We start from the raw sequence: 14069 nt of genomic DNA, 5'->3' as shown, positions 1-14069 counted from the left end.
GTTTCAACAACTGCTTAAGAAGAGCCTGAAGATAGAAGAAAGGGAGAGGTAACCTGAAGAACACCTTGGAGCGGCAGACACCATCTCTACAACCCAGACCCAACTTGTAGGCCTAATGCAGTGTTGTTTCAACAACTACTTAACAAGAGCCTGAAGATAGAAGCTATGGAGAGGCACCCTGGAGAACACCTTGGAGTGGAAGACACCGTTTATAGAACCCAGACCCAACTTGTAGGCCTAATGCAGTGTTGTTTCAACAACTACTTAACAAGAGCATGAACATAGCAGCTGTGGAGAGGCAACCTGGAGAACACCTTGGAGCGGCAGACACCGTTTGTAGAACCCAGACCCAACTTGTAGGCCTAATGCAGTGTTGTTTCAAAAACTACTTAACAAGAGCATGAAGATAGAAGCTATGGAGAAGCAACCTGTAGAACACCTTGAAGTGGCAGACACCGTTTGTAGAACCCAGACCCAACTTGTAGGCCTAATGCAGTGTTGTTTCAACAACTACTTAAGAAGAGCCTGAAGATAGAAGCAAGAGAGAGGCAACCTGGAGAACACCTTGGAGCGGCAGACACCGTCTCTACAACCCAGACCCAACTTGTAGGCCTAATGCAGTGTTGTTTCAACCACTACTTAACAAGAGCATGAAGATAGAAGGTATGGAGAGGCACCCTGGAGAACATCTTGGAGCGGAAGACACCGTTTGTAGAACCCAGACCCAACTTGTAGGCCTAATGCAGTGTGGTTTCAACAACAACTTAACAAGAGCATGAAGATAGAAGCTATGGAGAAGCAACCTGGAGAACACCTTGGAGCAGCAGACACCGTTTGTAGAACCCAGACCCAACTTGTAGGCCTAATGCAGTGTTGTTTCAACAACTACTTAAGAAGAGCCTGAAGATAGAAGCAAGGGAGAGGCAACCTGGAGAACACCTTGGAGCAGCAGACACCGTCTCTACAACCCAGACCCAACTTGTAGGCCTAATGCAGTGTTGTTTCAACAACTACTTAACAAGAGCATGAAGATAGAAGCTCTGGAGAGGCACCCTGGAGAACACCTTGGAGCGGAAGACACCGTTTGTAGAACCCAGACCCAATTTGTAGGCCTAATGCAGTGTTGTTTCAACAACTACTTAACAAGAGCATGAAGATAGAAGCTATGGAGAGGCAACCTGGAGAACACCTTGGAGCGGCAGACACCGTTTGTAGAACCCAGACCCAACTTGTAGGCCTAATGCAGTGTTGTTTCAACAACTACTTAACAAGAGCATGAAGATAGAAGCCATGGAGAGGCAACCTGGAGAACACCTTGGAGCGGCAGACACCATTTGTAGAACCCAGACCCAACTTGTAGGCCTAATGCAGTGTTGTTTCAACAACTACTTAACAAGAGCATGAAGATAGAAGCTCTGGAGAGGCACCCTGGAGAACACCTTGGAGCGGAAGACACCGTTTGTAGAACCCAGACCCAATTTGTAGGCCTAATGCAGTGTTGTTTCAACAACTACTTAACAAGAGCATGAAGATAGAAGCTATGGAGAGGCAACCTGGAGAACACCTTGGAGCGGCAGACACCGTTTGTAGAACCCAGACCCAACTTGTAGGCCTAATGCAGTGTTGTTTCAACAACTACTTAACAAGAGCATGAAGATAGAAGCTATGGAGAGGCAACCTGGAGAACACCTTGGAGCGACAGACACCGTTTGTAGAACCCAGACCCAACTTGTAGGCCTAATGCAGTGTTGTTTCAACAACTACTTAACAAGAGCATGAAGATAGAAGCCATGGAGAGGCAACCTGGAGAACACCTTGGAGCGACAGACACCGTTTGTAGAACCCAGACCCAACTTGTAGGCCTAATGCAGTGTTGTTTCAACAACTACTTAAGAAGAGCCTGAAGATAGAAGCAAGGGAGAGGCAACCTGGAGAACACCTTGGAGCAGCAGACACCGTCTCTACAACCCAGACCCAACTTGTAGGCCTAATGCAGTTTTGTTTCAACAACTACTTAACAAGAGCATGAAGATAGAAGCCATGGAGAGGCAACCTGGAGAACACCTTGGAGCGGCAGACACCGTTTGTAGAACCCAGACCCAACTTGTAGGCCTAATGCAGTGTTGTTTCAAAAACTACTTAAGAAGATCCTGAAGATAGAAGAAAGGGAGAGGCAACCTGGAGAACACCTTGGAGCGGCAGACACCATCTCTACAACCCAGACCCAACTTGTAGGCCTAATGCAGTGTTGTTTCAACAACTACTTAACAAGAGCATGAAGATAGAAGCCATGGAGAGGCAACCTGGAGAACACCTTGGAGCGGCAGACACCGTTTGTAGAACCCAGACCCAACTTGTAGGCCTAATGCAGTGTTGTTTCAACAACTAATTAAGAAGAGCCTGAAGATAGAAGCAAGGGAGAGGCAACCTGGAGAACACCTTGGAGCAGCAGACACCGTCTGTTCAACCCAGACCCAACTTGTAGGCCTAATGCAGTGTTGTTTCAACAACTACTTAACAAGAGCATGAAGATAGAAGCTCTGGAGAGGCACCCTGGAGAACACCTTGGAGCGGAAGACACCGTTTGTAGAACCCAGACCCAATTTGTAGGCCTAATGCAGTGTTGTTTCAACAACTACTTAACAAGAGCATGAAGATAGAAGCTATGGAGAGGCAACCTGGAGAACACCTTGGAGCGGCAGACACCGTTTGTAGAACCCAGACCCAACTTGTAGGCCTAATGCAGTGTTGTTTCAACAACTACTTAAGAAGATCCTGAAGATAGAAGAAAGGGAGAGGCAACCTGGAGAACACCTTGGAGCGGCAGACACCATCTCTACAACCCAGACCCAACTTGTAGGCCTAATGCAGTGTTGTTTCAACAACTACTTAACAAGAGCATGAAGATAGAAGCCATGGAGAGGCACCCTGGAGAACACCTTGGAGCGACAGACACCGTTTGTAGAACCCAGACCCAACTTGTAGGCCTAATGCAGTGTTGTTTCAACAACTACTTAAGAAGAGCCTGAAGATAGAAGCAAGGGAGAGGCAACCTGGAGAACACCTTGGAGCAGCAGACACCGTCTCTACAACCCAGACCCAACTTGTAGGCCTAATGCAGTGTTGTTTCAACAACTACTTAACAAGAGCATGAAGATAGAAGCCATGGAGAGGCAACCTGGAGAACACCTTGGAGCGGCAGACACCGTTTGTAGAACCCAGACCCAACTTGTAGGCCTAATGCAGTGTTGTTTCAACAACTACTTAAGAAGATCCTGAAGATAGAAGAAAGGGAGAGGCAACCTGGAGAACACCTTGGAGCGGCAGACACCATCTCTGCAACCCAGACCCAACTTGTAGGCCTAATGCAGTGTTGTTTCAACAACTACTTAACAAGAGCTTGAAGATAGAAGCTATGGAGAGGCAACATGGAGAAAACCTTGGAGCGGCAGACACCGTTTGTAGAACACAGACCCAACTTGTAGGCCTAATGCAGTGTTGTTTCAACAACTGCTTAAGAAGAGCCTGAAGATAGAAGAAAGGGAGAGGTAACCTGAAGAACACCTTGGAGCGGCAGACACCATCTCTACAACCCAGACCCAACTTGTAGGCCTAATGCAGTGTTGTTTCAACAACTACTTAACAAGAGCCTGAAGATAGAAGCTATGGAGAGGCACCCTGGAGAACACCTTGGAGTGGAAGACACCGTTTATAGAACCCAGACCCAACTTGTAGGCCTAATGCAGTGTTGTTTCAACAACTACTTAACAAGAGCATGAACATAGCAGCTGTGGAGAGGCAACCTGGAGAACACCTTGGAGCGGCAGACACCGTTTGTAGAACCCAGACCCAACTTGTAGGCCTAATGCAGTGTTGTTTCAAAAACTACTTAACAAGAGCATGAAGATAGAAGCTATGGAGAAGCAACCTGTAGAACACCTTGAAGTGGCAGACACCGTTTGTAGAACCCAGACCCAACTTGTAGGCCTAATGCAGTGTTGTTTCAACAACTACTTAAGAAGAGCCTGAAGATAGAAGCAAGAGAGAGGCAACCTGGAGAACACCTTGGAGCGGCAGACACCGTCTCTACAACCCAGACCCAACTTGTAGGCCTAATGCAGTGTTGTTTCAACCACTACTTAACAAGAGCATGAAGATAGAAGGTATGGAGAGGCACCCTGGAGAACATCTTGGAGCGGAAGACACCGTTTGTAGAACCCAGACCCAACTTGTAGGCCTAATGCAGTGTGGTTTCAACAACAACTTAACAAGAGCATGAAGATAGAAGCTATGGAGAAGCAACCTGGAGAACACCTTGGAGCAGCAGACACCGTTTGTAGAACCCAGACCCAACTTGTAGGCCTAATGCAGTGTTGTTTCAACAACTACTTAAGAAGAGCCTGAAGATAGAAGCAAGGGAGAGGCAACCTGGAGAACACCTTGGAGCAGCAGACACCGTCTCTACAACCCAGACCCAACTTGTAGGCCTAATGCAGTGTTGTTTCAACAACTACTTAACAAGAGCATGAAGATAGAAGCTCTGGAGAGGCACCCTGGAGAACACCTTGGAGCGGAAGACACCGTTTGTAGAACCCAGACCCAATTTGTAGGCCTAATGCAGTGTTGTTTCAACAACTACTTAACAAGAGCATGAAGATAGAAGCTATGGAGAGGCAACCTGGAGAACACCTTGTAGCGGCAGACACCGTTTGTAGAACCCAGACCCAACTTGTAGGCCTAATGCAGTGTTGTTTCAACAACTACTTAACAAGAGCATGAAGATAGAAGCCATGGAGAGGCAACCTGGAGAACACCTTGGAGCGGCAGACACCATTTGTAGAACCCAGACCCAACTTGTAGGCCTAATGCAGTGTTGTTTCAACAACTACTTAAGAAGAGCCTGAAGATAGAAGCAAGGGAGAGGCAACCTGGAGAACACCTTGGAGCAGCAGACACCGTCTCTACAACCCAGACCCAACTTGTAGGCCTAATGCAGTGTTGTTTCAACAACTACTTAACAAGAGCATGAAGATAGAAGCCATGGAGAGGCAACCTGGAGAACACCTTGGAGCGGCAGACACCGTTTGTAGAACCCAGACCCAACTTGTAGGCCTAATGCAGTGTTGTTTCAACAACTACTTAAGAAGATCCTGAAGATAGAAGAAAGGGAGAGGCAACCTGGAGAACACCTTGGAGCAGCAGACACCATCTCTACAACCCAGACCCAACTTGTAGGCCTAATGCAGTGTTGTTTCAACAACTACTTAACAAGAGCATGAAGATAGAAGCCATGGAGAGGCAACCTGGAGAACACCTTGGAGCGGCAGACACCGTTTGTAGAACCCAGACCCAACTTGTAGGCCTAATGCAGTGTTGTTTCAACAACTACTTAAGAAGAGCCTGAAGATAGAAGCAAGGGAGAGGCAACCTGGAGAACACCTTGGAGCAGCAGACACCGTCTGTTCAACCCAGACCCAACTTGTAGGCCTAATGCAGTGTTGTTTCAACAACTACTTAAGAAGATCCTGAAGATAGAAGAAAGGGAGAGGCAACCTGGAGAACACCTTGGAGCAGCAGACACCATCTCTACAACCCAGACCCAACTTGTAGGCCTAATGCAGTGTTGTTTCAACAACTACTTAAGAAGAGCCTGAAGATAGAAGCAAGGGAGAGGCAACCTGGAGAACACCTTGGAGCAGCAGACACCGTCTGTTCAACCCAGACCCAACTTGTAGGCCTAATGCAGTGTTGTTTCAACAACTACTTAAGAAGAGCCTGAAGATAGAAGCAAGGGAGAGGCAACCTGGAGAACACCTTGGAGCAGCAGACACCGTTTGTAGAACCCAGACCCAATTTGTAGGCCTTATGCAGTGTTGTTTCAACAACTACTTAACAAGAGCATGAAGATAGAAGCTATGGAGAGGCAACCTGGAGAACACCTTGGAGCGGCAGACACCGTTTGTAGAACCCAGACCCAACTTGTAGGCCTAATGCAGTGTTGTTTCAACAACTACTTAAGAAGATCCTGAAGATAGAAGAAAGGGAGAGGCAACCTGGAGAACACCTTGGAGCGGCAGACACCATCTCTACAACCCAGACCCAACTTGTAGGCCTAATGCAGTGTTGAAATGACCGTACAGATAAGCGAGGGGGAGGTGTGTGTCTGTTTGTAAAATCGTCCTTAAAACCCATCCTGCATGATAATATAGGTGAATTTAATGAAAATGTAGAATCCCTGTGGGTGGAGATAATGGGAGGGGGAAAAAATAATAAATTACTGATAGGGGTTTGTTATAAATCTCCAAAAATAATGGAAGCAATGGAGAATATCCTCGTAAAGCAAATAGATGAAGCTGCGACTCAAGGAGAAGTCATTATTATGGGGGACTTCAACTACCCTGAAATAGATTGGGGAACAGAAACCTGCAGTTCCAGCAAAGGTAATCGGTTTTTGACAACTATGAGAGACAATTGCCTTTCCCAACTAGTTCAGGACCCAACAAGAAGGGGGGCACTGCTAGACCTAATATTAACCAACAGGCCAGATCGCATAGCAAATATAAGGGTTGGGGGTCACTTGGGAAATAGTGATCACAAAATAATAAGTTTTCATGTATCCTTTAATAAGATTTGTAGTAGAGGGCTTACAAGGACACTAAATTTCAGGAGGGAAAATTTCCAACGGATGAGAAATGATCTTGGTGCAATTAACTGGGACAATATCCTGAGACATAAAAATACACATAGAAAATGGGAGACGTTTATTAGCATCCTGGATAGGACCTGTGCACAGTATATACCGTATGGGAATAAACATACTAGAATTAGGAGGAAACCAATATGGCTAAATAGAGCTGTAAGAGGCGCAATAAGTGACAAAAAGAAAGCATTTGGAGAATTAAAGGAAGTAGGTAGTGAGGAGGCATTAAATAAATACAAAAAAATAAATAAATTCTGTAAAGAGCAAATCAAGGCAGCAAAGATTGAGACAGAGAGACTCATTGCCAGAGAGAGTAAAAATAATCCTAAAATATTCTTTAACTACATAAGTAGTAAGAAACTAAAAAATGATAGTGTTGGCCCCCTTAAAAATAGTCTGGGTGAAATGGTGGATGAGGATGAGGAAAAAGCCAATATGCTAAATGACTTTTTTTCATCAGTATTTACACAAGAAAATCCCATGGCAGACAAAATGACTAGTGATAAAAATTCCCAATTAAATGTCACCGGCTTATCACAGCAGGAAGTGCGTCGGCGTCTAAAAATCACTAAAATTGACAAATCTCCGGGCCCGGATGGGATACACCCTCGAGTACTGCAGGAATTAAGTACAGTCATTGATAGACCATTATTTTTAATATTTAAAAACTCCATAATAACAGGGTCTGTACCACAGGACTGACGTATAGCAAATGTGGTGCCAATATTCAAAAAGGGGACAAAAACTGAACTCGGAAATTATCGGCCAGTAAGCTTAACCTCTACTGTGGGTAAAATCCTGGAGGGAATTCTAAGGGATGCTATACTGCAGTATCTGAAGAGGAATAACCTCATGACCCAGTATCAGCACTGGTTTACTAGGGACCGTTCATGTCAGACTAATTTGATCAGTTTCTATGAAGAGGTAAGTTTCGGATTGGACCAAGGGAACCCAGTGGATGTAGTGTATATGGACTTTTCAAAAGCTTTTGATACGGTGCCACACAAAAGGTTGATACATAAAATGAGAATAATGGGGATAGGGGAAAATATGTGTAAGTGAGTTGAGAGCTGGCTCAGGGATAGGAAACAAAGGGTGGTTATTAATGGAGCACACTCGGACTGGGTAGCGGTTAGCAGTGGGGTACCACAGGGGTCAGTATTGGGCCCTCTTCTTTTTAACATATTTATTAATGACCTTGTAGGGGGCATTCAGAGTAGAATTTCAATATTTGCAGATGACACTAAACTCTGCAGGGTAATTAATACAGAGGAGGACAATTTTATTTTACAGGATGATTTATGTAAACTTGAAGCTTGGGCTGATAAATGGCAAATGAGCTTTAATGGGGATAAATGTAAGGTCATGCACTTGGGTAGAAGTAATAAGATGTATAATTATGTGCTTAATTCTAAAACTCTGGGCAAAACCGTCAATGAAAAAGACCTGGGTGTATGGGTGGATGAAAAACTCATATTCAGTGGCCAGTGTCAGACAGCTGCTACTAAGGCAAATAAAATAATGGGATGCATTAAAAGAAGCATAGATGCTCATGAGGAGAACATAATTTTACCTCTATACAAGTCACTAGTTCGACCACACTCAGAATACTGTGCACAGTTCTGGTCTCCGGTGTATAAGAAAGACATAGCTGAACTAGAGCGGGTGCAGAGAAGAGCGACCAAGGTCATTAGAGGACTCGGGGGTCTGCAATACCAAGATAGGTTATTACACTTGGGGCTATTTAGTTTGGATAAACGAAGACTAAGGGGTGATCTTATTTTAATGTATAAATATATGAGGGGACAGTACAAAGACCTTTCTGATGATCTTTTTAATCATAGACCTGAAACAGGGACAAGGGGGCATCCTCTGTGTTTGGAGGAAAAAAGGTTTAAGCTTAATAACAGACGCGGATTCTTTACTGTAAGAGCAGTGAGACTATGGAACTCTCTGCCGTATGATGTTGTAATGAGTGATTCATTACTTAAATTTAAGAGGGGACTGGATACCTTTCTGGAAAAGTATAATGTTACAGGGTATATACAATAGATTCCTTGATAGGGCGTTGATCCAGGGAACTAGTCTGATTGCCGTATGTGGAGTCGGGAAGGAATTTTTTTCCCCAATGTGGAGCTTACTCTTTGCCACATGGGTTTTTTTTGCCTTCCTCTGGATCAACATGTTAGGGCATGTTAGGTTAGGCTATAGGTTGAACTAGATGGACTTATAGTCTTCCTTCAACCTTAAAGGGAACCTGTCACCTGAATTTGGCGGGACCAGTTTTGGGTCATATGGGCGGAGTTTTCAGGTGTTTGAATCACCTTTTCCTTACCCGCTGGCTGCATACTGGCTGCAATATTGGATTGAAGTTCATTCTCTGTCCTCCGTAGTACACGCCTGTGCAAGGTAATCTTGCTTTGTGCAGGCGTGTACTACGGAGGACAGAGAATGAACTTCAATCCAATATTTCGGCCAGCATGCAGCCAGCGGGTAAGGAAAGGGTGAATCAAACACCTGAAAACTCCGCCCATATGACCCAAAACTGGTCCCGCCAAATTCAGGTGACAGGTTCCCTTTAATAACTATGTAACTATGTAACTATGTAACAGGGAGATGACGATTTTAACCTGCTGAATGGGATCACCAGAGGATCGAGGTCTCAAAGCAAAAAACAGTTTACAGTTGTTTTTAAAACTCAAAAATTTGGACCTGTCACCAAAAAACAAATCAGGAGTAGGAATCTTCGGCTCTAAAACAGGAGTCTGAACAATATAATCAGAAATACACTGTACCCTAGCAGCAAGCTGTTCTACACGAGAAGCTAATTCCTGAACATCCATGCTAGCACAAGACTCCTCAGCCACCCAGAGAAAAAGAGGGAAGAGAAGATAAAGCAGACTGCAGGAAAAAAATGGCTCAACACCTTTCTTCCCTTCTTCTGAGATGCATTTAACTCCTTATTGGCCAGTTGTACTGTTATGATCCGGTGACCTTGGAGCCGCATGAATCTTTCTCTGGAGTAGGTGGTAACTGGACTGACCGCAAATCCTGAACTAACACCGCAACTAGAAGTAGCCGTGGGGTGTGCCTAACAAACCCTAGACACCTCGACACAGCCGGAGGACTAAATACCCCTATAGATGGAAATAGGAAATCTACCTTGCCTCAGAGCAGAACCCCAAAGGATAGGCAGCCCCCCACGAATATTGACTGTAAGTAGGAGAGGAAAGACACACGTAGGCAGAAAACAAGATTTAGCAAAAGAGGCCACTCTAGCTAGATAGGAAAGGATAGGACAGAATACTAAGCGGTCAGTATTAAAATCCTTCCAAAAATATCCACAGCAGATAATACAAAAAAATTCCAACATCTAACTAAAGACGTGGAATGTATATCTGCAACTCCTGAGAATCCAACTAGACTGAGAAAATACTGACACAATCTAAGCTGGACAAGAAAAAACAAATGAATAGCAGTGAAATATCAAGCACACAGCAAGTGTGCCACAGAAACAAAACCAGACACTTATCTTTGCTGATTTGGCAGCAAGGCAGGAGGAACCAGACAGAGATCCAACACCTCCCAAAAACCATGGACAACTGGCAAGGACTAATGAATCCTGCACACCTAAATACCCCAGTCAGAACTGCAATCAGCAGATACACCTGACCAGGACTGCAACCCAGGAACAACTGCATTACCACCTACAACCACCGGAGGAAGCCCAAAAGCAGAATTCACAACAGTTGTCTGCTGCTCCAAGGTGTTCTCCAGGGTGCCTCTCCATAGCTTCTATCTTCATGCTCTTGTTAAGTAGTTGTTGAAACAACACAGCATTAGGCCTACAAGTTGGGTCTGGGTTCTACAAACGGTGTCTTCCACTCCAAGGTATTCTCCAGGTTGCCTCTCCCTTGCTTCTATCTTCAGGCTCTTCTTAACTAGTTGTTGAGACAACACTGCATTAGGCCTACAAGTTGGGTCTGGGTTCTACAAACGGTGTCTGCCGCTCCAAGGTGTTCTCCAGGTTGCCTCTCCATAGCTTCTATCTTTATGCTCTTGTTAAGCAGTTGTTGAAACAACACTGCATTAGTCTTACAAGTTGGGCCTGGGTTCTACAAACGGTGTCTTCCGCTCCAAGGTGTTCTCCAGGGTGCCTCTCCATAGCTTCTATCTTCATGCTCTTGTTAAGTAGTTGTTGAAACAACACTGCATTAGGCCTACAAGTTGGGTCTGGGTTGTAGAGACGGTATCTGCCGCTCCAAGGTGTTCTCCAGGTTGCCTCTCCCTTGCTTCTATCTTCAGGCTCTTCTTAAGTAGTTGTTGAAACAACACTGCATTAGGCCTACAAGTTGGGTCTGGGTTCTACAAACGGTGTCTGCCGCTTCAAGTTGTTCTCGAGGTTGCCTCTCCATAGCTTCTATCTTCATGCTCTTGTTAAGTAGTTGTTGAAACAACACTGCATTAGGCCTACAAGTTGGGTCTGGGTTTTACAAACGGTGTCTGCCGCTCCAAGGTGTTCTACAGGTTGCCTCTCCATAGATTCTATCTTCATGCTCTTGTTAAGTAGTTGTTGAAACAACACTGCATTAGGCCTACAAGTTGGGTCTGGGTTCTACAAACGGTGTCTTCCGCTCCAAGGTGTTCTCCAGGTTGCCTTTCCCTAGCTTCTATCTTCAGGCTCTTGTTAAGTAGTTGTTGAAACAACAATGCACTAGGCCTACAAGTTCGGTTTGGGTTGTAGAGACGGTGTCTGCCGCTCCAAGGTGTTCTCCAGGTTGCCTCTCCCTTGCTTCTATCTTCAGGCTCTTCTTAAGTAGTTGTTGAAACAACACTGCATTAGGCCGACAAGTTGGGTCTGGGTTCTACAAACGGTGTCTGCCGCTCCAAGGTGTTCTCCAGGTTGCCTCTCCATAGCTGCTATCTTCATGCTCTTGTTAAGTAGTTGTTGAAACAACACTGCATTAGGCCCACAAGTTGGGTCTGGGTTCTACAAACGGTGTCTTCCGCTCCAAGGTTTTCTCCAGGGTGCCTCTCCATAGCTTCTATCTTCATGCTCTTGTTAAGTAGTTGTTGAAACAACACTGCATTAGGCCTACAAGTTGGGTCTGGGTTGTAGAGATGGTGTCTGCCGCTCCAAGGTGTTCTCCAGGTTGCCTCTCCCTTGCTTCTATCTTCAGGCTCTTCTTAAGTAGTTGTTGAAACAACACTGCATTAGGCCTACAAGTTGGGTCTGGGTTCTACAAACGGTGTCTGCCGCTCCAAGGTGTTCTCCAGGTTACTTTTCCATAGCTTCTATCTTCATGCTCTTGTTAAGTAGTTGTTGAAACAACACTGCATTAGGCCTACAAGTTGGGTCTGGGTTGTAGAGATGGTGTCTGCTGCTCCAAGGTGTTCTCCAGGTTGCCTCTCCCTTTCTTCTATCTTCAGGATCTTCTTAAGTAGTTGTTGAAACAACACTGCATTAGGCCTACAAGTTGGGTCTGGGTTCTACAAACGGTGTCTGCCGCTCCAAGGTGTTCTCCAGGTTGCCTCTCCCTTGCTTCTATCTTCAGGCTCTTCTTAAGTAGTTGTTGAAACAACACTGCATTAGGCCTACAAGTTGGGTATGGGTTCTACAAACGGTGTCTGCCGCTCCAAGGTGTTCTCCAGGTTGCCTCTCCATAGCTTCTATCTTCTTGCTCTTGTTAAGTAGTTGTTGAAACAACACTGCATTAGGCCTACAAGTTGGGTCTGGGTTCTACAAACGGTGTCTGCTGCTCCAAGGTGTTCTCCAGGTTGCCTCTCTATAGCTTCTATCTTCATGCTCTTGTTAAGTAGTTGTTGAAACAACACTGCATTAGGCCTACAAGTTGGGTCTGGGTTGTAGAGACGGTGTCTGCCGCTCCAAGGTGTTCTCCAGGTTGGATCTCCCTTGCTTCTATCTTCAGGCTCTTCTTAAGTAGTTGTTGAAACAACACTGCATTAGGCCTACAAGTTGGGTCTGGGTTCTACAAACGGTGTCTGCTGCTCCAATGTGTTCTCCAGGTTGCCTCTCCATAGCTTCTATCTTCATGCTCTTGTTAAGTAGTTGTTGAAACAACACTGCATTAGGCCTACAAGTTGGGTCTGGGTTGTAGAGACGGTGTCTGCCGCTCCAAGGTGTTCTCCAGGTTGAATCTCCCTTGCTTCTATCTTCAGGCTCTTCTTAAGTAGTTGTTGAAACAACACTGCATTAGGCCTACAAGTTGGGTATGGGTTCTACAAACGGTGTCTGCCGCTCCATGGTGTTCTCCAGGTTGCCTCTCCATAGCTTCTATCTTCTTGCTCTTGTTAAGTAGTTGTTGAAACAACACTGCATTAGGCCTACAAGTTGGGTCTGGGTTCTACAAACGGTGTCTGCCGCTCCAAGGTGTTCTCCAGGGTGCCTCTCCATAGCTTCTATCTTCATGCTCTTGTTAAGTAGTTGTTGAAACAACACTGCATTAGGCCTACAAGTTGGGTCTGGGTTGTAGAGACGGTGTCTGCCGCTCCAAGGTGTTCTCCAGATTGAATCTCCCTTGCTTCTATCTTCAGGCTCTTCTTAAGTAGTTGTTGAAACAACACTGCATTAGGCCTACAAGTTGGGTCTGGGTTCTACAATTGGTGTCTGCCGCTCCAAGGTGTTCTCCAGGTTGCCTCTCCATAGCTTCTATCTTCATGCTCTTGTTAAGTAGTTGTTGAAACAACACTGCATTAGGCCTACAAGTTGAGTCTGGGTTCTACAAACGGTGTCTTCCGCTCCAAGGTGATCTCCAGGTTGCCTTTCCCTAGCTTCTATCTTCAGGCTCTTGTTAAGTAGTTGTTGAAACAACACTGCATTAGGCCTACAAGTTGGGTCTGGGTTGTAGAGACGGTGTCTGCCGCTCCAAGGTGTTCTCCAGGTTGCCTCTCCCTTGCTTCTATCTTCATGCTCTTGTTAAGTAGTGGTTGAAACAGCACTGCATTAGGTCTACAAGTTGGGTCTGGGTTCTACAAACGGTGTCTTCCGCTCCAAGGTGTTCTCCAGGGTGCCTTTCCATAGCTTCTATCTTCATGCTCTTGTTAAGTAGTTGTTGAAACAACACTGCATTAGGCCTACAAGTTGGGTTTGGGTTCTACAAACGGTGTCTTCCGCTCCAAGATGTTCTCCAGGTTGCCTTTCCCTAGCTTCTATCTTTAGGCTCTCGTTAAATTGTTTTTAATATAACACTGCATTTGGCCTACTTGTTTTGTTGGCCCTACTAATGGTATCTGCCGCTCCTTGCTGTTCTCCTCTGAACAAACCAGTGCCGCCTGTTTACTTCTGTTACCAATTTTGAACTGCATTTAGCATACTTACTGATTTGGGCCTGCTCACTGTGTCAGCCTC

General features: G+C 45.3%; 1 protein-coding gene across 1 annotated transcript in view; it reads left to right on the top strand.

Annotated features, from left to right (window-relative positions):
• Positions 1 to 14069, top strand: part of ANKRD33B (ankyrin repeat domain 33B) — a 1522421-nt gene that overhangs the window by 160080 nt on the left and 1348272 nt on the right. The window lies entirely within an intron of this gene.

This window comes from Ranitomeya imitator, chromosome 6, assembly GCF_032444005.1.
Source record: "Ranitomeya imitator isolate aRanImi1 chromosome 6, aRanImi1.pri, whole genome shotgun sequence".
NCBI classification, from domain to species: Eukaryota; Metazoa; Chordata; class Amphibia; order Anura; family Dendrobatidae; genus Ranitomeya; species Ranitomeya imitator.
This window is presented reverse-complemented; position numbering and strand designations above follow the sequence as displayed.